Source organism: Giraffa tippelskirchi, chromosome 14, assembly GCF_054371585.1.
Source record: "Giraffa tippelskirchi isolate mGirTip1 chromosome 14, T2T-mGirTip1v1.2.pri, whole genome shotgun sequence".
Taxonomy (NCBI): Eukaryota; Metazoa; Chordata; class Mammalia; order Artiodactyla; family Giraffidae; genus Giraffa; species Giraffa tippelskirchi.
Genome location: NC_137288.1, coordinates 30,424,627 through 30,450,303, shown reverse-complemented (window position 1 = coordinate 30,450,303; position 25,677 = coordinate 30,424,627). Strand labels below are relative to the sequence as shown.

The 25,677-nt window shown below is 37.6% G+C and overlaps 1 long non-coding RNA gene across 1 annotated transcript; it reads left to right on the top strand.

Moving 5' to 3' along the window:
- The first annotated feature begins 11,063 nt into the window (after nucleotides 1–11,063).
- Nucleotides 11,064–24,753, top strand: LOC145534241 (uncharacterized). Its single transcript, XR_014074373.1, has 3 exons — nucleotides 11,064–11,118; nucleotides 18,416–18,523; nucleotides 19,694–24,753. It is a non-coding gene; the product is annotated as an uncharacterized LOC145534241 (long non-coding RNA).
- The last annotated feature ends 924 nt before the right edge of the window (nucleotides 24,754–25,677 follow it).

Sequence of the window (25,677 nt, the reverse complement as noted above, 5' to 3'; positions counted from 1 at the left end):
AAAGTATGAGAGTCTACAAATAGTCTATTAGAATTAATCAGGGAGACAGCATTATTGCTGTACACAAGATTTACATTCTAAAGTCTAGCATTTCTTTGCAACCTAATACATAGTCAATAATAAATCTGAAAAGTAATAACAAAAGATATCATTAAAAATGGCAACAAAACTCAGGCACTTAGGTGTAAATCTAACAATGTAGCAAATGATATAAAAATGTTAGGGAAAGTTACAAATAATTTTGAAGAATACAAAGTAATATTTATATAGCTATAAACATAAAAATCCCATCAATATATGTTGATTTAGATAAAAGTTTATATAAATTTGATACAATTACAAAAAAATACCAAGAACTTGAGCAACAGATCATTTGGAAGGTTAAAGGGCAAGGAATACTCTCTAGATGAAAAGGAAAGGAGGAAGTAGAGTAAGGACTCGTCTCATTGTTTATCATATTTATTAAAATACTGTAATGCTGGACAATACAGATATATCACATCAATGAAACAGAATGAAAAACCCAACTTAGACCCATTTATGTGTGAAAATGTGATGGGTGACAAGAGAGGTATTGAAAAACCAATGGGAGACATTGTTACAAATATTGTTTGATAAACAGCTGTTCACAGGGAAAATAAATAAATATAGATCTCTAAGTAATAAAATAATGCTTCCTAAGACCCAGTTGACTTCACACTCCAGTCTGTCTGGCTCTAGGTGGGTACCACACCATCCTAGTTATTCAGGTCATTAAGACCTTTTTTGTACAGTTCTTCTGTGTAGTCTTTCCACCTCTTCTTAATCTCTTCTGCCTCCGTTAGGTCCTTACCATTCCTGTCCTTCATCATACCCATCCTTGCATGAAATGCTATTTGATATCTCCAATTTTCTTGAAGAGATTTCTATTCTTTCACATTCTATTTTTTCCCTCTGTTTCTTTGCATCGTTCATTGAAGCGGCCTTCTTATCTCTCCTCACTATTCTCTGGAAATCTGCATTCAGTTGAGAATATCTTTCTCTTTCTCCCTTGCTTTTCACTTCTCTTCTTTCCTCAGCTGTTTGTAAAGCCTCCTCAAACAACCACTTTGCCTTCTTGCATTTATTTTTCTTTTGAATGGCTTTGGTCACTGCCTCCTATACAATGTTATGAACCTCTGTCCATAGTTCTTCAGGCACTCTGCCTACCAAATCTAATCCTTTGAATCTATTCATCACCTCTACTGTATAATCATAAGAGATTTGATGTAGGTCATACATGAATGGCCTAGTGGTTTTCCCCATTTTCTTTAGTTTAATTCTGAATTTTGCTATAAGGAGCTGATGATCTGAGCCACAGTCAGTTCCAGGTTTTGTTTTTGCTGACTGTACAGAGCTTCTCCATCTTTGGCTGCAAAGAATGTAATCATTATGATTTTGGTATTGGCCATCTGGTGATGTTCATGTATAGAGTCATCTCTTGTGTTATTGGAAACGAGTGTTTGCTGTGAACAGCGTATTCACCTGGTAAAACTCTCTTAGCCTTTGCCCTGCTACATTTTGTACTCCAAGACCAAACTTGCCTGAAACCCCAGGTATCTCTTGACTTCCTGGTTGGATAGCATCACCAATTCAATGAAAACTTAGGCAAACTCCAGGAGACAGTGAGGGACAGGGAGGCCTGGCGTGCTGCAGTCCATGGTGTCTCAAAGAGTTGGACGTGACTTAGAGATCGAAAAAAAATGACAAATAAAGTAGATGGAAATCTTTCATTTTAGATGAAAGAGTCTATCTATATGTAAAAAGCTGAACTTAGGGTATTGTATAAATAAAAATACTCCCAAATACTAAAAAATATTCAAGACTATATTACAGACAAATAAAAAAATTGGAAATAGCACATCCTAACTTCAGAATAATGATTATATCTAATCAGTGAAGAAGGGAAAGGACTGGAAAGTGAAGATTTAATTCTTTCAATCATGTTTCCTTGCATTAAAGAGAGAGAAATCTGAATAAATACAGCAAAGTATTTTCATGTGTTAATACAAGTTGTTCATTCAGATAGTAGATTATACTAAGTTTGGTCATATTTCCACTTGATTGAAATATTGCCCAATTAAGACTCTTATAAGTAATAAAACCCAACAATATTGGCATTATCATAATTATCTTTAAAAATAATACTGACTTAAAAACCTAGATAAAAATTCATTTGTATAACTCCTGTTGAATAAAATTGTTAGATACAGCACAATGCTATACATTGCATGTGGATATAAGTATGAATAATACAATAATTACAAGTATGAAGATGCTCATCAAATTAAAGAATGCTGATTACCCTGAGGGAGGAAAAGAGCAAAATGGCTTAGGGAGCAGTAAAGGTCATTTCAACTGAATTTGCAACATTATTGTCCTCAAAACAATTTCACTTTTGATAAATCTGGATAATAGAACAGTTCTTCATGTTTTAAAATTTTCATGATACATAATAAAAAAGAAATCATAAATCTGTAGATTGTAGAAGAATGACCCTTCTTCTCAAGTCAGAAACAGCAACACAAAAAGACTCCCATGATACGCAGGAATTTGGTAGCACGTTTCAAGAACTCTTTTCTCTAATAGTCTGTATTACCTTAGATCATCAATTATTATTGATTCTGTTTACATCATTGATTACATATGATAATACAGCTCTGCTTTGTGCCCAGTATTTTGTATATGTTACGTTGCATTCTTAAATCATAAAGTTTAAAGAGTTCTTACTGTTTCTTAGACACAGACCTCCAACCCATCTGAGGGTCTACTTACCCCATTCAGAATAGTTTTCAATCTGTCTTTTGTTAAGGAGCTGAGATCACAAGAAATATTTTAAGAAACTCCCTGGGGAAGCTGTGTGTTGGAAAAGACTAATTCAGTCTCTTGTTTAAGAAAAGGACATCTTCATTAGATTGAAAGCAGAAGGCTTAAGGTGGTTATAATTAAACTCTTTCAGGTCCTTACCTGAATTTACCAGCTTGAGAATATCAGTCATGGAGTTGGGCTCCTGAGTGAGGAGAGCAATGCAGTAGATTCTAGACTCATGTTAGGGTACCTGCTTTCAGAACTTCCCTAGTGGCTCAGATGGTAAAGAAGCTGCTTTTAATGCAGGAGATGGGGGTTCGATTTCTGGGTTGGGAAGATCACCTGGAGAAGAAATGGCTACCAACTCCAGTATTCTTGCCTGGAGGATTCTATGGACAGAGGAGCCTGGCAGGCTATAGTTCATGGGGTCGCAAACAATTAGACATGACTGAGCAACTAACATTTTCACTTCACCAGAAACTAGAGAAATACTAAGAGGCCCTGAACTAGTTATGATAGAGGAGTGTCTGAAAGTCAGACTTCTATTTCTTTAAGATGGGGAAACTGGGCTGAGCCTCCCCTCAATGTGGCCAAGTGTTCATTGCCTGAACTCAGAACAACTGGATACAGAGATATGAGAAAAAAAGAGTCATCAAAGGACCATCAAAGCAGATGTCTGCTCATTACCGCTCTTTCTTTCCTCTCCACAACATACAATATTTTTCATGGTGAAAGAGCACATTTGAAGCCATGACAAAGCCTGAATTCAAAGCCATCTATCAATTTGAAGTGGTTTCTAGTTTACAACCTCAAGCCACCCCACTTCTATCTCCTTAGAGGGAAAATACAATAGAAATGCAAAATACTAGTAACATATACATCCTCAACTCTTTCACAAGGGTATTGTAAAGACTAATGAGTTATTGTTTGAAAAGACCTTAGTGGCTTTATAATGAAAGGTAGAATATACATAGAGGTTCCCAGGTTTTATTTTGTTGTTATTATAATTACACTGGTCTGTGAGGCATACAGCCAGCCAAGCATCTCCTCCTTTCTTCTTCCTTGTTTATGCTTGAAAGGTAAGCCTGTCCTAGTTGTGTTAATCACTTTTTTACTCTGTTGCCAGATACCATGGACTAAAGTCTGGATTATTCAATTAGCTGAAAAGCCAAACTCAACATTTCAGAAAATTCCCAGACCTTTGTAACATTCCATTTTCTCCTTTCCACACCTAAAGGATATCCCCTCAAGAGTGCTAGACCTTCTATTTTGATAGTTTGTCTAATCAGGTGATTTGGTTAGGGGGATCTGGGAAGTGATACTAAGCAGCAGAGGAAGCTTTTTTATTCCATCCCTTACTAAATGGAAGCTAGTCTTCTTTGCGCATCTCTAATAAGGAATATATGAGCTCAAAAGCATCACTCGAGGATAACTATGCATAGGTCTTCATTTATCTGGAAGCTGATTTCTCTAGGTCTTTTCTGACCCTGAGTTCTGGGGTCTCTTTTGCATTTGCCAAACTGTATAGCTTTTCCCTGCTTCCTGCCCCTCTCTTGTTATGTATGGGCTGTCTCGGTCTAAAATCCCTTATGCTGATTTTCCAGACACGTTTATTTATGTTCACTCACTAATTGAAAATCTCATATTTGAAGTTATTATTCTGATTGATGTCTGTCATTTTGATCAAGCAGTAGCTCACAGATGCTTTGTTAGAACAATTTTACAAGTGAGTTTATCATCATGCCTTTTTCTCCTGACCTTCTCTATGGCTGGTAGCAAAAAAAAAAAACCAAAAACCTAAGTGGAGGCTCAGAAAGAGGAGAATGTTTGGCAAGCCTCCCAAATTCAAATTCCATTGTGCCTTCACTATTAAAGACACAATTCTTCTGTTTCATATGTTGTTGATGGCAATGGAGAAGCATAGCAAACAGTCAGACTCAGTGCAAGGAAAGAAAAACAAGTGGAAACGTGACCTCTCCCCACTGACTGGCTCTACCTTTCTCTCCCGAAGCCGAACCAACTTTCTCACTCTTCTACACAGATAGTCTTGGGGGATGGGGTTGAGGCACAGGTTCAGTAGTACTTTATTAAAAGATATATTCTGTTGAGCTCTTATTTCAAGCACCCTGAGGCAGTCCACACCTCCTCTATCAGCAGATACCACCACTTACACTGATGCCACAATGCTTGATGATGTCTTACTAGGTATCTTTGGCACTGAACATTAGGGTGAACGTATTCACATCAGGGCCTGGTTCCATCTTGAGTAATTCAGGGAAAAGAAGGGGCCATTTTCTCTTTCTGAGCCTTAATTTTCTCTCCTATAAAGATGATCATATCTGCACTGTTTATTTCTAAGGTTAAAGATGAAATCACTTAGAATTTTATTTTAAAAATTGCAGTTATTTTTATTACTATTTAAATCATTTTAAAATATGACCATCAGCACATAGAATAAGTTCCACAATTTATTTTAGATTATGTTTAGTGAAAACTTTGAAAAATGCTTATCAGATTATTTTCCATGATGTGTGAAGTTCAGAGAAGTTTGCGGATCTGAGTTAGTGTAGGCAGAAGGGTACTAAAAGAGGGAAAGGGACTCAGAAAAGAGAAGTAGGACAGAGAAAGCAAATTCTAAGCACTTCACACACTTGCCAAGTCCTGCTAACTGACTGTTTCGTTAAAAAAAAAAAAAAATCCTAAAGTATATAAGTAACCAAATATATTCACATTCAAATTAATCTGGTTAATACTGCAAAGTATATTCCTGCTTTGAAGATTAGCAATACCCATTCACATAGTTAAGTTCATTCTATCAAGAAGCTTATTTCAATTTATTTATTTCAAATTTCACAGATATATTTGAATCAACTTTTATTTATCACAAAGATTCAGACCCAAGAAATTATTACTTTTTGAAATAGTTTTAAATACTTTGTATTCAATCATAGGTCTCCTGTGATTAAGTATTTTTGTCTACAGAATCGTGAATTATTAGTGTTGGAAGAATTTTGAGCTCATTTAAACCAATCTTATGTCTAAGGCATGGCATTTTCTACAGGAGGAATTCTGCTTAACACATGAGAACTTTAGGATTTGCTTGAATATCTTTGAAAGTCCTACCTTATGAGACCAGAAAGACTAACGGAGGAAAGCTTCAGTTTTTGAAAAGTGATTCAGATTGAGTGAAAATTCTGGTTATTCTGCTTATTTTTAGACAATGACTACACTTTCCCTTAGGACTATTCCCCCCCCCCTTTTTTTTTACTTATTTATTTAAAGCATATATTCATTGAAAGTCTTTCTTTCTTCTTTTTTTTTTTTTTGACAAGCAGTAGTCTAGACAGAGGGCTTCCCTGGTGGTTCTGCAGTAAAGAATCTGCCTGTAATGTAGGAGATGAGAGTTCAATTCCTGGGTTGGGAAGATCCTCTGGAGAAGGAAATGATATCTCAGCTCCAGTATTCTTGCCTGGGAAATCCCATGGACAGAGGAGCCTGGCAGGCTAGAGTCCATGGGGTCACAAAAGAATTGGACACAACTTGATGACTAAACAATAGCACCAACATTCTAGACAGAGGATATTTCAGAGAAAAAGACTACTAAAATCCCTGCTCTCACTGAGTTTACATACTTTGGTGAAAATAAACATGCAGTAAGCAAGTAAATTAATAAGTTGTATAACATCAAGAGGTAATAAATTATATGAAAAATAATAAAACAAAATGTGAAAGAAGAGAAAGAGGAAGTCTGTCTTCAGTAGTCTGTTTAGGGGAGTCCTCTCTGAGAAGATGTTTGAACAGACCCCTATAGGAAATGAGAGGAGAATAGATATAACAGTAGGAATGAAGAGCATGGTCCAAGGGTGTGAATGAGCTAGGTGAGGTATAAGAGGAGAGAAGGCCCTGAGTGAAGAAAGGAGGAGATGGACATGAGGCTGGACACTTGTCAGAGGCCAAATCACAGGCCTGTGGATACCAGGCAAGGCCTGTGGATACCAGGCAAGGCCTGTGGATTGTGCTTAAAATGAAATGGAATCTTCTGCAGAATCTGGAGGTGATAGATCGTATTATTAGCCTTAAGTTTCCAAAAGGATCACTCCGGAGAATAGATTGTAAGAGCAAGCAGGGAAACAAGCTCAGAAACTATTGCTGGGCATGAATACTCACCAGGCCATTTGTCCTTTGTGGCCTGTTGCCCATGCTCTGGACCTGTGTTCCTCTGTATGCCCTTGGACTATAGCCGCAGCAATTTCAGCGGACTAGGTTGCTTATGAGCCCATCTCCACCACTCCTGATAGATCATCAAATCCATCAAGATAAGGACAATTATTTCTTCCTGTTCCTGGAACCAAGGCCAGTGTTGAGCGCATGAGCACAAATAAAGCCAGACAGAATTTCTCTACTCCTTACAAGTATCAACCCTAGGCAATTATATCAATGTCTTTACCTAAAAAGTTGCTTTGAGTTCTGACCCTGTTTTCACATACAGGTAGAGTGTACCCTATCTTATGAGGCCATCCATAACTTTACCTGTTTTTCCTGTGTTATCAAGGATTTCCCTACTTGGCTTACAGTTTCTTGCATCAGTAATCAGACTTTTTTCACAGTTCTTTTCCAGAGTGTGTGGTCACAGAAAGCACATAAATGTATCACTTTATCCTCAGACCATTGTGACTAACCCCAAAATGTGATTAAGCAATGTTTACCATGAAAAGCACTATGTACAACATTGGATTATTAGGGTCATTTAGTTTAATAAACAATTCTTCTATTTTTAGAAAGGACTATAAATATAGTGTTTTACAGTAGCTGAAAAGAATTTGTATTATGAAAAATATGAATGATAATGATCAACTGACTTAGATGAGAAGGCAAAAGTATAACATGAGTTTCTTAATATAATTAAGCTTTCCTTGGGAATGGGGAAGGAGTGAGAAAATGCATTATAAAATATTCAATAAATTTGATATAGCTTTGAAAATGTTTCTTCCAAATATAGTCATATAGTCATATTGGACTGATTTAGTGGAGAATAGATTTTCCAGGGCTGCAGTGGTAAAGAATCCACGTGCCAATGCAGGAGATGCTGGAGACCCTGGTGAGATCCCTGGGTCAGAAAGATTCCCTAGAGGATGAAATGGCAACTCAGTGCAGTATTCTTGCCTGAAAAATCCCATGGACAGAGGAGCTTGGCAGGCTACTACAGTCCACGGGGTCACAAAGATGCAGACACGACTGAGCGATTGAGCATGCTTGCACAATGGAGAATAGTTCTAGAATCAGATAACTGACATAGATAAATAGGAGTGTGGCAAGTGAAGTACAAAGTAAATCAGAGGTTACAAATAGTATTTCACATTTTGAGAAATGTAAATCAGAACTATTAAAGGTTAGTAAAAAAAAAAAAAGAAAACTCTTAAAACATGGGTTCAAAAATCACAGACTTTTCATTAACTTAGTTTCACGAAATTTTTGAGACTTAGCTCAAAAAATGAATTTTTCAATAGGAAAGGGATCATGTAAGTTACAAATTAATATGGAATAATGCATCTATTAATAATACTTGTGACTGCATTTAACTAGATTCCAAATCCACTGGCCAATTAACTCCAACTTTTTTTTTTATTTCTCAGGGTAGAAACCAGCTGAGCTTTTAAGCCAGTCAAGGGAAAGTACATTATTTCCATCCTCTTTCTAAACACTCTATAAAGAACTCTCCCGTTCATAATAGCTTTGTTTACCGCATAGTACAGCATGTTCTAATTATCACCCCTGCCTCACTAACCACATGGCTTATGTTCCCACACTCATCAGTTATTTTTATGCCTCCTGCAGAAATGAAGAGAACATTAATAAGAATAATACTTGGGGGATAACATTTTTGATAAAGTTAGAAAAAATGCGCCTGATAGTACAGGAAATCAGAGCATTTCAGTTAAATCGAAATGACCCAGTACCAAAGGCTTACTTCCTTTTCTGTTTTCATTTGTGATTTGCTTCAGTCCCTAATCTGGTTCTTTCTCTTTTCTCTAATAATTTATTGGGTTATTTTTTGATTTTGCTGTGCATTATTCCCTGTCAGAGTGTGCTTCACTGTTTTTCCATCTTTAACTTGAGTTTGTCTTCCATCTTTCTGGTACTTTCAGTATTTTGAAATTCTCTCTTACTTCCATTACTTTTGCTTTATAGTCTCATTTTCTTCTTTGCTCTTTTTATCTCCCTCCTTTCCCTCTCACCTTCTATCTTCTACTTATAATGACTTCTTTAATATATGCACAAGAAATATCTTTTTATATCCCTGACTGGCAAGAATGTATATACATATATATTGATATGGGAATTAATACATTTTCAGCACAAGAAATGGGACCAGCAGGAATGTCAAATGGAACATTAAAACATTTTGAAATCACCACAAAAGCTGAGTAAGGCTTAAATAATATTTGCATGGCAAAGAGTATAAATAAAGGAGCAGGGACAACTAAGCAATAGAAGGGAAAATGGATATTAAAATGATTCTAAAAATAATATATTGACACAGAATCAAATGAGTCTTCCTAATGTGTAACAGGTGGAGTCAATATTCTTTTTCATTCAATCTTTCCTAACATTTAAAAATATCTATGGGTGCAAGTATTTCTTATGAGACTGAGGAGGCAACAGGTCTCACCTCATTATAAGAACCACACTTGCTGTGCTGTTGATTTCACCATTCAAATAGCAGTTACTGTTTGTAGGAATCTTTTCTAAGATAGAAATTTTAAATGGATGGAAAAAGGAAACACATACATACATACATACACTCACAAGAGGGGAAGATTGCTAATTAAAAGGAAAAGAAACCGCAAGACGAGAATCAGTCCGTGGATATAAACGTTTTCAGCGATGACTCAGGAACAATTTTGGATAGATTACGTCAACCCTTCCCTCAATAGTTGAATATAATCATCCCTGTGAATTGATTGAAGTTTGAAAAAATAGCAACTAAGATTTCTTTCACATAATCAGCTTTTGGAAATGTTCCATTTTAGATAAAATGATTACCAAGAGAACATTGATATGATGCAGAAATATCCCAGTTGACTACATATGGATTAATAGCATTTAGGGCTGAACACCCCCAGAAGCCACTTATCTCAGCCCTTAAAGGGAAAACCACTTTGCTGGGGTTGAAACCATAGTCTAGTGAAGCCTATGTCCTCTCCATCCACTGTCAGACCGAGCACCAATTTTAGCCCCGTTTACCAACATTCACAGTATTTCTAGCCTCTTGCTTCTCTATTCCAAGTGAAGCTCCCTTAAAAGGTCATTGTGATACAGATAAAAGAAGGGCGTGGCCTCTTCCTTCCTCCCAGGATCTCCTTGTCCCTGACCCAAGACAGTCATCATCCTTCTTTGCTTCCAGAGCACATAACTCATAGGAGATCTCCCATGGAGCTGAAGGAGGTCCAGTGTGGATGGACAAACTACAGACTGACCACAGTCTCCCATTTCAGTACAAACAGTGGGCAGTTAATGAAGTTGGAACATGAAACTGATCAAAAGCCATTTTGAGCTTTGTTTTAGTTTCTGTGTTCTCTTAGGAGAGAGGCATGTGTGGTGGCTCAGCCATGATGATGTGAAGAAATAAGAGGGAGCTGAGATCCCCAGAAAGCCCGCTTCCCAGGCCACTGGCCAGAGCTGGCTTCCAGGAAAGGACGGCTGCACTTCCAGGATGCATGAACCTCTCAGACCTTGCTCCCAAGCCTGCCACACACAGCAAGGCCATGCAACAGCCAGGATTTGGGAAACAAGATTGTTATCCTCTAGCTACACTTTTTGCCTTACCAGACACCTTTCAGTGGGGATAGATGGAGAATCTGCCAGTGCAGGAGAGGGTCCTGCTCAATTCCTAGTCAGGAGGGGTAGTCTGAGAGACTGGGATGATGCTAGGAGACTACGGACCAGCTAAAACCAGTCCTGAAGCTGAGGAAAAAATTGAGTGAGGGGTTAATGACAGAGGTGATTTACAAGTGCTCAGGGTTTCCAATCAATCCTAAAGGAAATTAATCCTGAATATTCATTGGAGGGACTGATGCTGAAGTTGAAGCTCCAATACTTTGGCCACCTGATGCGAAGAGCTGATTCATTAGAAAGATGGAGGCCAAGAGGAGAAGGGGGCCACAAAGGATGAGATGGTTGGATGGCATCACTGACTCGATGGACATGAGTTTGAGCAAGCTCCAGGAGGTGGTAAAGGACAGGAAAGCCTGGCGTGCTGCAGTCCGTGGGGTTGCAGAGAGTCAGACCCGAGTGAGTGACTGAACAGCAACAACAGGGAGATAGTGAAGGGCAGGGAACCCTGGCGTGCTGCGGTTCATGGGGTCGCAAAGAGTTGGACAGGACTTAGCCACTGAATAACAGGGTTCCCATGGAAGCAGGAGCTAAGTGTGGTGGTCACAAAGGAGATTTGGGTCATGTTTGCTTGGAGAGAGGGACATTACAAACATGATGATTGTGAAGGAGGAAGGGCTGGGGCTAACAGCTCTACCCAGAATCTTAGCTTGTGTGCCTGTGAGTGTCATTCCAAGTTGCAGCAAGCTCAAGTCAATGTAGAAGAATGGGGGACAGTGGACGACAGACAAGGAGGAAAAAGCGCAAAAGCTGTCCAAGGCCCACCCTTGTAACATGTGGTATGAAAAGGACAAACTGCATGTCATAGCCATAGCTACCCTTTCCCTTCCCAGCTTGAAACAGGAGTTCCTATGAGGTCCCATGCTATTTTCCCTGCCCTCTCCCAAATTAAGACACTAGAGAAGAAGCTTGTTGTTGCCATGGCTACGTAAAAGCCACTGCATCTACACAGTCACATGCCTTTGAAAGCATCCTCAGCTGCAACCAGTCAGATTGGTTTGCAGAGGAAGCTATAGCACCTTAAAGACGTTTATGGAGAGGAAAAATGCTTGTGTGTTCAGACTGGTGATGAGGTGCTGCTTGGCTCTGCTTTGATTTGGCAAAGAAAATCATTTCCCAGTTATGTGCATACAAATGGAAGGTTTCTCCTGTTAAAAAATCCAAGCAATTGTCCAGCAGAGCTCAGGACATGTCCCTTTGGCCAGTGGATGGTATAGTGAAGGAAGTACATGGTATTTAAACAAAATTTGCTTGTTCTTTCCCATCCTCAATGGTTAAGAGCATTAAAGACATCAGCACTCTCTTTCCCCTACCTTCTACTCAGTCAAAACACTTTTTTTGACCTATGAGGGAGAATCTCACTCCTCAGGGATGCTAGGACAAGCAGTTCTCATACTATAAAGTCAAAGGATATTACATTCTGGTCTTTTAAATTAAAGGGCTTATCAGGAAGCATTTTCAGGGTTTATTTTCAAAAGGAAACAAATGCAGCCTCTGTAATTTCATGTACTTTATAAAAATACACAGAATAACCTTCAGTTCACTCCATCCATATGCAAAAACCGTCATTTGTAAAAAAATGTTTTTTCTCTTCTATTAAATATAATTCAGGTTTTGCTGTCAGCTGTTACTATCAGCAATGATTAAACATAGCAAGCACTGTGATTCATCAAGAACTGATAGACTCATCACTGATGTAAACATTCTTTGGTCCCAAGGTCAGATCAGGTAGGGAGCCTAGACAACTTCACATACAGATCTATGAAGCTGACTTTATGTAAATTAATTTATTGTCATATCATCACTGAACAACGTACGTGCACACACACACATACACACAGATCAAAACCATCAGTTTATAAAATACAGAGGTTTGAAAAGAAATTAATCAGTTAGGTATAAAATTGTCTGTATTTTAACTTCTTGAAACTTCAAACAATGGCACCGAGAAGCTAACAGTTTACCTGAGTAATTCAAACCGCTATCTCACCAGCTTCCTGCAAGCTGATATGGAATCTTCCAGTGAGAGCACCACTGTATTATATGCTGCCTCAAAATATGCATATGAAAAGCTTAAAGCCCAGCAAGATACATAGAAAATATTTTCCTTTGAACATCAGGGAATAGAAGAGAGTTGACCTTGGGCCTATATATTGAAAACTCAAACTTCTTTTTAGATCTGAGCAAGGAAACCAAATCAATTTAAAAGTCCTTACAGTTGACCCCCTTCACCCGTACCCTCTGCTCCCTTCTGGACCTTGAAATTGTAATCTGAGAGGTATAGAATTTCTGTATGCTTTTCAATCCTGCATATTTTTTTGAAACCTCTCCCTGAATTTCTGTGACTCATTGAACACTACGGGTTCCTCTTATTCCTTCTTAACCTCATCTTTCTTCTCCTACCATATTTTACATGTGCTGTGTGCTAGGTTCTTATTGCCGCTCTAAAAACTTACCACAATCTTAGCAGTTTAAAACAACAGGAATTTATTTTCTTGTAGTTTTGGAAGCCGGAAGTTGGAAATTAGTTATCACTGGGCTAATTTCAAGGTGAAGGCAGGGCTTGTTCTTTCCAGAGGTTCTGGGAGGTATTTTGTTCTTTGATTCTTCCATGCTCCGGGGGCTTTGGGTATTCTCTGGCCTGTGGCTGCATCATTCCGATCTTGGCTTTCATTGTTATGTAGTTTTCAGCTCTGTAGTTACATCTTCTGCCTCTTTCTGAGAACAGTTGTGATTACATTTACAGCATGCTCAGTCACTTCAGTCGTATCCAACTCTGTGCGATGCTATGGACTGTAGCCCTCCAGGCTCCTTTGTCAATGGGGATTCTCCAGGCAAGAATACTGGAGTGGTTGCTATGCCCTTCTCCAGGGGGTCTTCCTGACCCAGGGGTCAAATCCAGGTTTCTTTTGTCTCCTGCATTGGCAGGCGGGTTACTTACCACCAGTTCCACCTACCGCACATCAGGATAACCTCACATTTGCAAGAGTGTTAATTTAATCAAATCTGCAAAGGCTCTTTGCATGGTAGGTAACATTGGTGTGTTCCAAGGACTAGAACGTGGATATGATCGGGGTGTTGTTAAGTCCACTACACTCTGCTGCCTCTGCTTTCTTCATTTTTGTGGTAACATTTGCTCTGAATGCCTTCTTTATTCAAGGAACTTCTATTCTAAATCTTTATTGGACTGCTTTAACACCCAAATTTGACTTTCCAAGTAGCTGTTGCAGATTTCCATCCAGAGAGTGTGCTTAAAACAGAGAATGCTTAGAGTTTAACTCAAAGACTCCTTCCTTTCTCCACAGAGATGAATAAGTATCTATCATAGTCATTATTAACTATATTTGAACCTAGAATAATATTGACTTAGACTTTTCTCCTCGTATAACTTCCCTCACTATTAGTCTAGGATTCTTTGATGAAATCTTGTGTTTTTGTCTTGTCTTTCGAATGTCTACCACACTTGAAAACTCTCTTATACTAAGCCTTACATTATTTTAATAATCTTTTAATAAATATTCCTGCCCCAGTCTCTTCCCATTCTAGTTTATCAATGCATGTTGCTTCCAAGAGTTGTCCTTCCAAACTATTTTGATTGGTATCATTCTCTTCCTCACAGCATACAGTAGGCTTTTTAATAACAAGTCCAAGTTGTTAAAGTCTTCATCCAGCTGAAGAAGATCCAACTGTTTTCAGATGTATGTGAGGTTCTACTACTACTATTGATAGTCTCTTCATAACAGAATGAAGTCTCTTACTCTCCTCTTTTATGGATTTACTGATGTCATTCTTTCACCTTGAAATTCCCTCTCATGGCCTCTTTTATGGAGTCCACTTCAAATGCTTCCTCGTCTATTATAGCATGTTTAATCACTCAAGCCAGGTACTTCTTTCTTAAGGCAAAATTATTTTATGACACCCTCTCCTATGTTATGACAGAAAGTGAAGAGGAACTAAAAAGCCTCTTGATGAAAGTGAAAGAAGAGAGTGGAAAATGTTGGCTTAAAGCTCAACATTCGGAAAACGAAGATCATGGCATCTGGTCTCATCACTTCATGGGAAATAGATGGGGAAACAGTGGAAACAGTGTCAGACTTTATTTTTGGGGGCTCCAAAATCACTGCTGATGGTGATTGCAGCCATGAAATTAAAAGACGCTTACTCCTTGGAAGAAAAGTTATGACCAACCTAGACAGCATATTAAAAAGCAGAGACATTACTTTGCCAACAAAGGCCCGTCTAGTCAAGGCTATAGTTTTTCCAGTAGTCATGTATGGATGTGAGAGTTGGACTGTAAAGAAAGCTGAGTGCAGAAGAATTGATGCTTTTGAACTGTGGTGTTGGAGAAGACTCTTGAGAATCCCTTGGACTGCAAGGAGATCCAAGCAGTCCATCCTAAAGGAGATCATTCCTCGGTGTTCATTGGAAGGACTGATGTTGAAGCTGAAACTTCAATACTTTGGCCACCTCATGCGAAGAGTTGACACATTGGAAAAGCCCTGATGCTGGGAAGGATTGGGGGCAGGAGGAGAAGGGGACAACAGAGGATGAGATGGCTGGATGTCATCACAGACTCAGTGGACATGAGTTTGGATAAACTCCGGGAGTTAGTGATGCACAGGGAGGCCTGGCGTGCTGTGATACATGGGGTTGCAAAGAGTCGGACACGACTGAGTGACTGAACTGAACTGAACTCCTAAGTCCATTTATATGCATGTTAATTATTCAGAACATACTTGTCATATAGGTTAACCAACTTTTCATAGGGAAGGGAAACACTTAAAATATGATTCAAAACACCTTTGCTATTTCAAAAGTGTGCAATGTGTAACTTTTTAAATAAGCCAGATACAATTTTCATACAGGAATATTTAAATATTCTTTCACATGGCATTTTAAAACTAACTTTCTTGGGCATCAGTTTCTCAACTTACCTTCATTCCACATTTCAGAAGCAGGACAGAAACTTCAAAAAAAAAAAAAAGTTCTGTCTTTCTTTTCTTTTGCACGTCATTTGAGTTTGATGGATACCAAGAGACATATATCAGATCCTGAACAGGATCCCATTGAGAGTTCCCACGGCACTTCAGTCACTTAGTCATGATCTATGCTCTCAACAGTTGAAGATAATGACTTCAGGAACAATCTTTCATGGGTTTCATATTAAATGAGACGAAAGTGCAGGCATGGCATTAAAGCACCTTGTTATTTGCAGAGCACTTAGAGTAACCTTAAATATGGAGATGATCAAATTTCATGACCTTTAGTTTTAATTCTTCCATCATATCTTTTTATGCAATTCCTATTTTTAATAAAGATATGTGTATGTGTGTGTGTTTCTGGCTAAATTAACTCAGACACTTAATACAACATTAACACTCTAGAATTAAATACAGAAGCCAGGGAATGGAAATACAAATGAGATTGTTTTTATTGTAAGCTTACCTATATTACCTTCATGACCGTATACTTTAAAGAGACTATTATTTTTAAAGTGTGCTAGGGGCACATTATAATGTTAAGAGCTTTCATCTTTGATTTTCTTTCTACTGATTTGCATATTTCAATTTAGAATAAAATGCAGAGCTCATTAAGTTCTATTTTTGACAAGATGTTTCCCTTTTAGCATTAGTCCTAATAGAAAACTCTCCCTTTACAACAATGAGATAATTTTCTCCAGAGTATAAAATAGTCCCCAAAAGATGATGGAAAATTTGGAAAAGAATAGAGCTTAGAGGAATGAATATATGTATATTTGCCCAGAAAGAATGATAAATTCTTGTTAAGATTCATAAACATGAAGCAAATAACCACAGACAACTTCTGATAAACTAATATTCTACATACTCTTAGAATAACTAAAGAAAGCCTTATGTCAGGCACCTGAGAAAACTAATATTACTCAAGCCCCATTCCCAGTGAAAACTGAGAAATGTGAATTTCCTGAGGAAAATACTAGAACAAGTAGTACCTTGTGTTTGAAGACCTCTCTGACTAACTCAGCTTACTTTCATAGAAACCACATACTGTCTGCTGCAAGTGGGCCCTGCAGCAGCACTTTCATTTGTAGATAATGTCAGTGAATTAAAGAGAGAGAGAGAGATAGCAAGAAAGGGACAGCAGTAAACCTGAATTGACTTAAACGACAAATATTTCTTCAATCCACCAAAAGTGGAAGCTCGCTTGGCTGCTTTCTTGTCTTTTCAGTTACGATTCAAGCAGAGGTCAAATGTTTCCTGGTTTTTGTGGAAGATGGCTCAGTGTCTTCCCTCCATTTTTGTTGCTTCTAGAGATGACCTGCTGTTATGCCTTCATCACCAAGCTTCCTCGAAGTAGAAGTAGATGGATGGTGGGAAGAACAGGCTGTGGGCACTGGCTCATGAAGCAGCTGTGGTCTAAGAGACCTCCTATCTGTTCAGTTGTATGCCGCTGCTGCTGCTTAGTCACTTCGGTCGTCCAACTCTCTGTGACCCAATGGACTGCAGCCCGCCAAGCTGCTCTGTCCTTGGGATTCTCTAGGCAAGAGTACTGTCGTGGGTGTTCAGTTGTATATGGGCCATCTATTAACGCCCCATCAGCAGTTTGCTCTTCAATTTTTCACACTTACTTACATATTTATCTCAGCGTTTTTATGTTCTTTTCACATTTATGTTTGTGTTTTGCTATTAAAAGTGTAAGTTCCTTGAGTGAAATCATTGCATCCTGAATTCCTTTTGTTATTTTGGGTTTTATCAATAGAGGGTAGAACAAATATTTCATTTGCATGCAGTGAATGTTGTGGACTGACTGGCAAGCATTTATTTCCTGAATAAAAATGTCACATTCAGAAACGAATTTTGAAAGACTCTAAAGATTACTGCTGAAGCTTGGCAACTCCTCCAAGTGAATATAGTCACATCTATAGGACTACAGGTACACAGCTAATAAACTGCCTGACTCTTATGCTTCGATTTAAAGATCTTCCAAAGACTGGTTCTCTTTGGGTCACCACACTTGCCAGTTTGGACTTTTGAAACATACTAATATGGGCTGACATAACAAATTAGCAACAAGAAAAGTTCATGGAAGGACAAGTGTGAGAAAGTGTGCCAAATATATTAGCATTCGTTTTGCAACCTTGTCTCTAGTTTGTGTGAAGTTGATGGTTGGAGGTTACGCTTTCATTAAAAATTGACAACATTTTAAATGCTAATCAAAACTGCTTGTCCTTTCTACTTCTATTTATCTTGGAAGGGGAGGAAAAAAGAGAGAGAGAAAGGGAAAAAAAGGACAACTTGCTTTGAGGTGCAACAAATATGCTCCCATTGCCCCCAGATCTCTCTGCCTGCTCCTGTGTAGGGCAGATAAGAGCCATGCAGATTGAGTGTCAGGATCTCTGCTGGAACTGTGAAGGCGACACCACAGAAGTGAGAGATGTGTGGTCAGGAGGATGACAGAAGATATGTGTGTGCTTCTGTGTGTGTGTGTGTGTGTGTGTTTAGGGGTGGCCCCTTCATGTGAATCTTTTTAATGAATGTTAGGAAAGAATTGTGGAGGTGTAGTTGATCTTATAGTGGGTAAAAGAGAAAAGTTATATATTTTCAGGAAAAAAAGGAGCCATTCAGTATAGAGATAATAACCATAAGAAACTATAAATTTAAAAAAGATAAAGGAGAGATTGGCTATGAACCTTCACGGAGAGTACATTTCATTTCAGACCATTCTTAAGAAGGGCTGAAGAGGATGAAGGAAAATGCTTGGCTCAAATTCCTTTTTTCCAGCCTTATTAAGATGTAAATGATGCATAACATTGTGTAAGTTTAAGGTGAGCAATGTCCTGATTTGATACATTTATATATTGCAAAGTGATTACCACTGCAGCATTAACTAATACTTTTATCTCATCACAAAATTATCATTTATTTTTCTGTGGTGGGAACATTTAAGACATATTATGTTAGTAACATTCAAGTATATGACACAGTATTATTAGCTAAAATCATCATGTTGTCCACTAGATAGATCCTCATAACTCCTTATAACTAGAAATTTGTAACTTTTAACCAATACGTCCACATTTCTGCCATGCCTAGTCCCTGAGAATCATCACTTTAGTCTCTCTCTGATTTTGTCTTTTATAAAATTCCACATATAAGTGATATAATACAGTGCTTTTCTTTCCGTGTCTGACATTCCACTTAGTATAATGCCCTCAAGTGTCATCCAAATTGTTGTAAATGGCAGGACCTCTTTCTTTCTCATAGCTGAATATTTCATTATATTTTGATATATACTTATATTGTTTCCATATTATGGCTACTGAATATAGTGCTGCAATGAGCATAGGAGTGTGGATATAAGTTGAGTGCACACAGAGGTGTGTTTTCTGATGTTTGATATGGAATCATTGCTTTCTACTTATCATTTTCTGGCTTTTCAATAGGAGGGTAAAGAGAGAGCCAAAGAAGAAAATAGCTCAGATTTTAGTATACACTAAAAGACAGCCTGCATTTATAAACAAAATTAAACAGTTCAGCTTTTTCTTAGTCAAATCAGCTTATCAATCTATAAATTTAATTTCTTACTAAATTGAAGACTCATTGGAGCAAAAGTTGAAGTATGTTTGAGTGTCTCCATATGTGTCTGTGTATAAATAAAAGCATTTGTTTGCCTGTGTATTTCAATACATCTCAGTAACCCATAACTAAGAAGACTGCGTATGGAACAGTTTTCTTTGATGCAGATCTACCATCTAAATCAGGGTTTCTTGAATGAGGCTCCATTGCTTTTTGAAAAGAATAATTAATTGTTGAGTAGACTGCCCTGCAAATGTCAAAAATGTCGTATTTAAGATTCAGCCGAAAATGGCAAACTGGAAAGATTTTATTATCCTTCTTGTTCTACTTAGTTTCCATATTCATCTGTCTTATTCATTTTCTTCTTTGTTTTCATCTTTGTCTCTTTCATCTTCATCATCATCTCCCTGGTGGCTCAGCCTTAAAGAATCCACTGCTAATGCAAGAGACACAGGTTTGATCCCTGGGTTGGGAAGATCCTCTGGAGAAGAAAATGGCAGCCCACTCCAATATTTTTGTCTGGAAAATCCCATGGATGGAGGAGCCTGACAGGCTACAGTCCAAGGGGTGGAAAGAGTTGGACATGACTTAATGATTAAATAGCAACAACCATGAAGTTAACATGCATCATCTCATTTAATCACTGTAAAACTTTTAAAATGTATGTACTATTTTTATTTCTATGACACAAGGTAAACTGGGGCTTTGAAAGTTAAGTTCTCTTTCCAGTGCTGGAATTTGAAATCAGATGTGGATGACAATAATGGAAAGTCCCCCAACTGTTAAACTAAACTAGATTCTTCCTCAGGAACCTATCAGCAATCTTTATTCAGAAATGAATCTTAGTCTGAATCTATTTATATTTTTAATGAATAGCTAAAGTTGGGATAATAAGTTCTGTAAGTTTATCCCCCACTGTGTGAAAAAAAAAACGGTTCTCTCCATTTATCCTAAATCTTTCTTTTTCAAGCTTCAAAGGGGTCCCTTTGTTCTGGAATTTGATGAATAAGTCCATCTCAGTCCTCTCTCTGTTCTTTTCAATTTTATAAACTTGCAGACTTTGAGTCAATTCAACTTTGAATTATACAGACTGAAAAGCCTAATTATATGATATCCCCAAAGAAAATATTTTTCTTCATTTGGGTATTGCTATATTCTCTTAACTTTCTCTAACTATCTTTGAAACAAAAGACATAACACAACTAAGCAAAGTGTGGCTTATTCCTGAAGTGAAGCCTGGGCAAATGAACTCAGTTGAGCTTCCATCTAACATTTCCAATGATTCAATAGGGTAGTGGACCCAACCCATGAGGCTTAATTCATGACAACACATGGGAATGATTTTAATTGAATGGGAAGTATCCAGTACTCCATTCTTTCCCTCCAGATTTTGAAATCTGGTTTAAAAGTTGTTGATTTGTTTCAAATAGAGTTTTTTTTTTTGCAATGACCTATGAGAAGGATAATTTCCCACAGGTTTGTTTTGTTTTAATTATTAAAATTTCAACGTGATTTCAGTTTCCTGGAACTGGAGTCCTAAGTTGTATTGTGGTATGAAGAGGAGGTAATACATTAGGAACTCCTGGGCCTGCCTGGGAAAACTGAATGGGGGAAAATAATCCTCTGGCTCTCTTGGAAATGAGGTGGTGGCACAAAGTCATTCAATGTAACAGGCAGTGGAAGGTATGCCAGGGGTAGGCTAAGAGCCAGTAAAGGTAAAGATAAAGGCAAAGTCTACTTGAGTCTGCACTGTCCTTCCCTCTAAGGCAGGAGAGGGTGTAAATATTCCTTGTAGACTTGCTCCCATCTTTGTATGCTGCTGTTCACTGTGCTAGGCTAACAATCCCCTGTGCTTGAGTTTTCTTAGCTCAAAGACCATCTGATACCTGGATTTGTGTGAGGAAAACAGCTTGGAAAAATTACTGGGAGGTGCTTTGCATCAATAAATGCAATTTATATGCTAAACAATCACATCAAATAGATAAAGTCTCCTTCCAGTTTCTCAATTCTGTTATAATGTTTAAATTTCAGAACCAAAATATCATGAAATATACTTTTTAGTGATTGGTAAGAAAGGGGCCTTAGAATAATTACATGATTTCTTTCCTGATGTTATAATTGCAATGACAAGCTTGTGCTGCTATAATCACCTTTTACCCTTCTCAATGACATGGCACATGCTATCATTTCATTAATATAATTTTATAGTTAGAGAAACTCAGGATACTGAGAGGTGAAGTCATTTCCCCAAGGTCACACTGTCAGTGCTGGAAGCAGAGCTGAGGAAAGACAACTAATTCTTAATTCAAAGAATACTATTTAAGCTGATGCGATATTCCTGTGATCGATAAAATGGGGGCCCAGGCTAAACAGGGACAAGAGTGTCACACCAAGATATAAGTGAGAGACACAGTGGCAAGAATAACCTGAAGCTTATGAAAATAATGAAGGGCAACATCAGCATATTCTGTAACTGGAAACTATTCAATTAAGTATTCATTTCATTTCACAGTCATTTTTGAAAAATAAATCTATGTTTCTTTATACCTTTAAGCTCAGTAGTTTTATGCATTAGGTTGACGTGCATAACAAAATATGGACTATTTTTTAAATTGCCAGATAAGAGCTAGTGTGTTGTTACTATTTATATATTGAAGTTGTAACAATCGTGTGCTTTTAATTCATTTCACCTTCAAAGATCCGAATGTTTCCAGTTTGCAATATATTGCAGGATATATTAGGTACACTGAGTCTGTCTGATTCACAGTTTTCTAATCGACTATTTAGAGTTTACACCAAGCAGAAAATCAATGTATTCAAAATGTAGTAGCTCTCTTGTTAACTCTAGTCATTTGCTTAAAGAGTAATGTCAAGCTGATAATTGAAATATGGCTTAAAACCATGCATTTTAATTCAAAAGAAAAAAATGTTTGAAATATTACTCATTTGCTCTTTCCCTGCTCCAGTTCCAAAGGGCAGATTTGGCTTACCTAGCTCAGCAGTTGTTCTCAGGGGTAGCTCGGGCTTGCAGACAGGCCTGCTGATGGCAGTGCCCAGACTTCACCCCAGACTCAGGGGTGATTTGCCCTCACTGAAAAGTTATGGACCTTCCAGAAAACCTTGTGAATTGTCTTGCACTAAACTCTGTTTTATATTCTCCTGGTGGATAAGAAGTAGCTGTGCTGACTTTATGGAGGTGGGTTCTACCCTCTGCAACCATGCTTTGCTGCATTGCAGTGCTAAGGAAGACAGAGTCATTTGCTGTCAGATGAGAACTGTGGTCTTGTGTTCTAATTCAAACACCTTACATTCAGAAACTTAACATGACCTTTGAATTACGGCCACTATGTAAGGTATTGAGTCATGCCATTTGATCAACAGTTCTAGTCAGGAAAGATTTTAACTTATAAATATGTTTCGGGTGGGACAACCACAAAAATTGTGTTTCGATTTGTTTAAAGTTTTTTATTTATATGAGGGATTTTGACTTACTCTATGAGATCCAAAATGAATAGCTTGAAAATCCTGAAGAGAAAACTATCATACAAGAAAAAAAGAACTTCCTAACAATTAGAGTGGTATGAAAAGTAAAATAGGATACCTAAGAAATGATATTTTCCTTGAGGTAATATTTTCCTTAACAAAAAGGATGTCAAGGCTGTTAGCAAGAGCAAGATTCTCAGCCTGATGTACAGTGAGGCCAAACAAACCAAAATGTCAGAATTTGGAGCGCAGGCAGGTTTATTGCAGGGTCATCCGTGCAAGGAGATGACCAGCCTATGCCCCCAAAAGTCCAAACTCCTGAAAGGTTTCATTAAAGCACCTTTAAAGGCAGTTTTAGGGAGGATTATGGTTAGTTGCTGCAAACGACTTGGTGTTGGAATCTTTGCCAGGTCAAGATGTTCCTATAAACCTCCAGTAAAACAAATGTTACTTTCTGTTCTGTGACTTTTTATCTCTGTATGAATGGACTCTTAAAGGTCAGAGCCTTGAAAATAGGTCGCCCTGTATATTTCAGGTTATAGGCAACTTTCTTTTATAAAAGGTGCAGAGCCAGCTTGACTAAGCACAGGCAACAAAGCACAAGAATTAAAGTAAAAGCAACAGATCTAACATGGAGTCAGATTTGTTCTTCCCTATTAGAAAGAGTTGTTTTAAAGACTTGATCCTGATTCAATGTGATGAAACACAGGGGGCAGCTGATACTCGAGGTTTCTTACAATCTTTAGACTAGGGCAGGTGGGCCTTATGCCCTCTAGGCTCCTACTGTCTTGTGCTTGTTCTGAATCTGTCTCTCATCATCTTTCATTGAAAGTTGTGCTGTCTGATGTAGTGCCCAGTAGGCACACAATCATTTTTTATTGACCTGATGACTGAAATAGAGTAGGTGGAAAAGCAGATAACATTGATAACCAGAAAAAGAATAAATTCCTGGAGAGACTATGCACTTACTTCATAACTGATCTTTACGTAAGTCATTGTTGCAGTACAGCAGACAAATCTAAACACAAATGATTATTGGTAAACTCTGCCCAGATTTATGTCAGTTCTTTCAAATGTTGAATCCTAGCTATCTCTAAACCAAACAGAAAGCTACTTAATGTGTTAAAAAATGTGTGTTTGTTGCTGAGAAGCAAAGAAAAAAAAAATGTGTCCTGTTGGATTTTCAGGAAGAAAGCCAAAGATGATAGAACATAATTATCACATATAGAATATGGTCAAAATGTTAAAATAAAAAATTCCATCTTGTTCAGAAAGTCACTGGATCCCTGTAATAAGGAAAAGTAAGCCACCTTCTTGGCTATCTCTTGTCTTCAAGTATATCTTTCAAAAACCTACTTTTAGGAGACAGAAAGGACACAACAAAGAACCAATGTGAACCAGTCAAGAGAAGAACTTTTCTTGCAGGTCTGATTTACAATGGTTCTCAACAAGGGCTGGTTTGCCTTCAGGAGATATTTGTCAATATCTGGACATATCTTTGATTGTTAAGGCTGAAGGAGAGCATGGTACTGACGTCTAGCGTACAAAGAACAGAGATGTCATTAAGATCCTACAATGCACAGGAAAACTCCTCTCAGCGTGAAATCATCTGGCATAAAATGTCAATAGTACTGAGGTTGGAAGTTCCTGGATTATAACTATGAATAACTATGAGCATGTTTTATATAATGAGGAAGCAGACAAGACACAATCAAGAAAATTCAGATCACCAAATTATATGCTATTTTAATTTTTTTCCTGAGGATAAGGAAAAAAAAAACAACAACAACAACATATAACTTGAGCAAATACTTTTAGTTTATAGTGCCTGCGTGTATGTTCCATTTTAATTTTTACTTATCTTTGGTGCTGAAAGCAAACTACAGTGAAATAGGAGAGAAAAAAGGGGTAATAAGTCACAGGAGAGAAGTGGAAAAAGAGACAGTGAGGACGGAGCATATAAAGGCAGAAGAGAGAAGCAAAAGGAGCAGAAAAAGGAGAAAAAGTGAAAGAAAGAAATGTAGGAGATGGGCTGACAGCATAAATCAGAATGATACTTTTATTCTAATGAACATTATGGATAATCTTTAGTTGTTAGAAGTGTAATTTCTTTCTCCTTTTTTCTCACTTCTATGAATCCCTCAGAGGAAGCAATTACAGCAACTATCAAGAGGAATGAGAAGAGATCTTTCTATGTTGAATGTCTAAGAGTGTAATGCCAACATATATTAAAAAAAAAAATAAGGCCTCATTCAATGCATCCACATAAGAGCAACTCATCCCCACACTCTGTACCTAGAATGACAGCCCATTCTCATCATCATCTCTGCCTAAAATTCAAACCTATCTGACATATTCTTCATGTGTTGGCTTTAAAAACAAAGCAGCTTCATTAAAATATAATCCACTTACTATACAATTAATCCAGTTAAAGTATGCAATTCAATAGCTTTTAGTATATTCACAGTATGTACAACCATTATCACAATCAACTTTCTAACATTTCCTGTATCTAAAAAAAAAAAAGACACAACCTTGTATCCTTTAGCTATTGCCCTTCTATTTCCCCAATCACCCCTTTCCAGCCCTAAGCAAACACTACTCTGTATAGACAGAATAGCCTATTTTGGACTTATGTCATCTTCTGAGAGTTTTATAGTTTAGTTCTTATGCTCAGGTAAGACTTTGATCCATTTGAGTTAGTTTTTGCATGTGGTGTGAATGTTTCAGCTTCATTCTTTCACCTGTGGGTGTTCAGTTGTCTGGGCACCATTTAGTAAAATATTTTTGTCGATTATTTTCTATTCTCTATTTTATTAATATTCATTCTAATTGTTGTTATCTCCTTCCATCTTCTTATTTAGGCTAATTTTGTACTTTGTTTTTCAAGTCTTAAGGTGGAAAGATAGGTTATATTCTT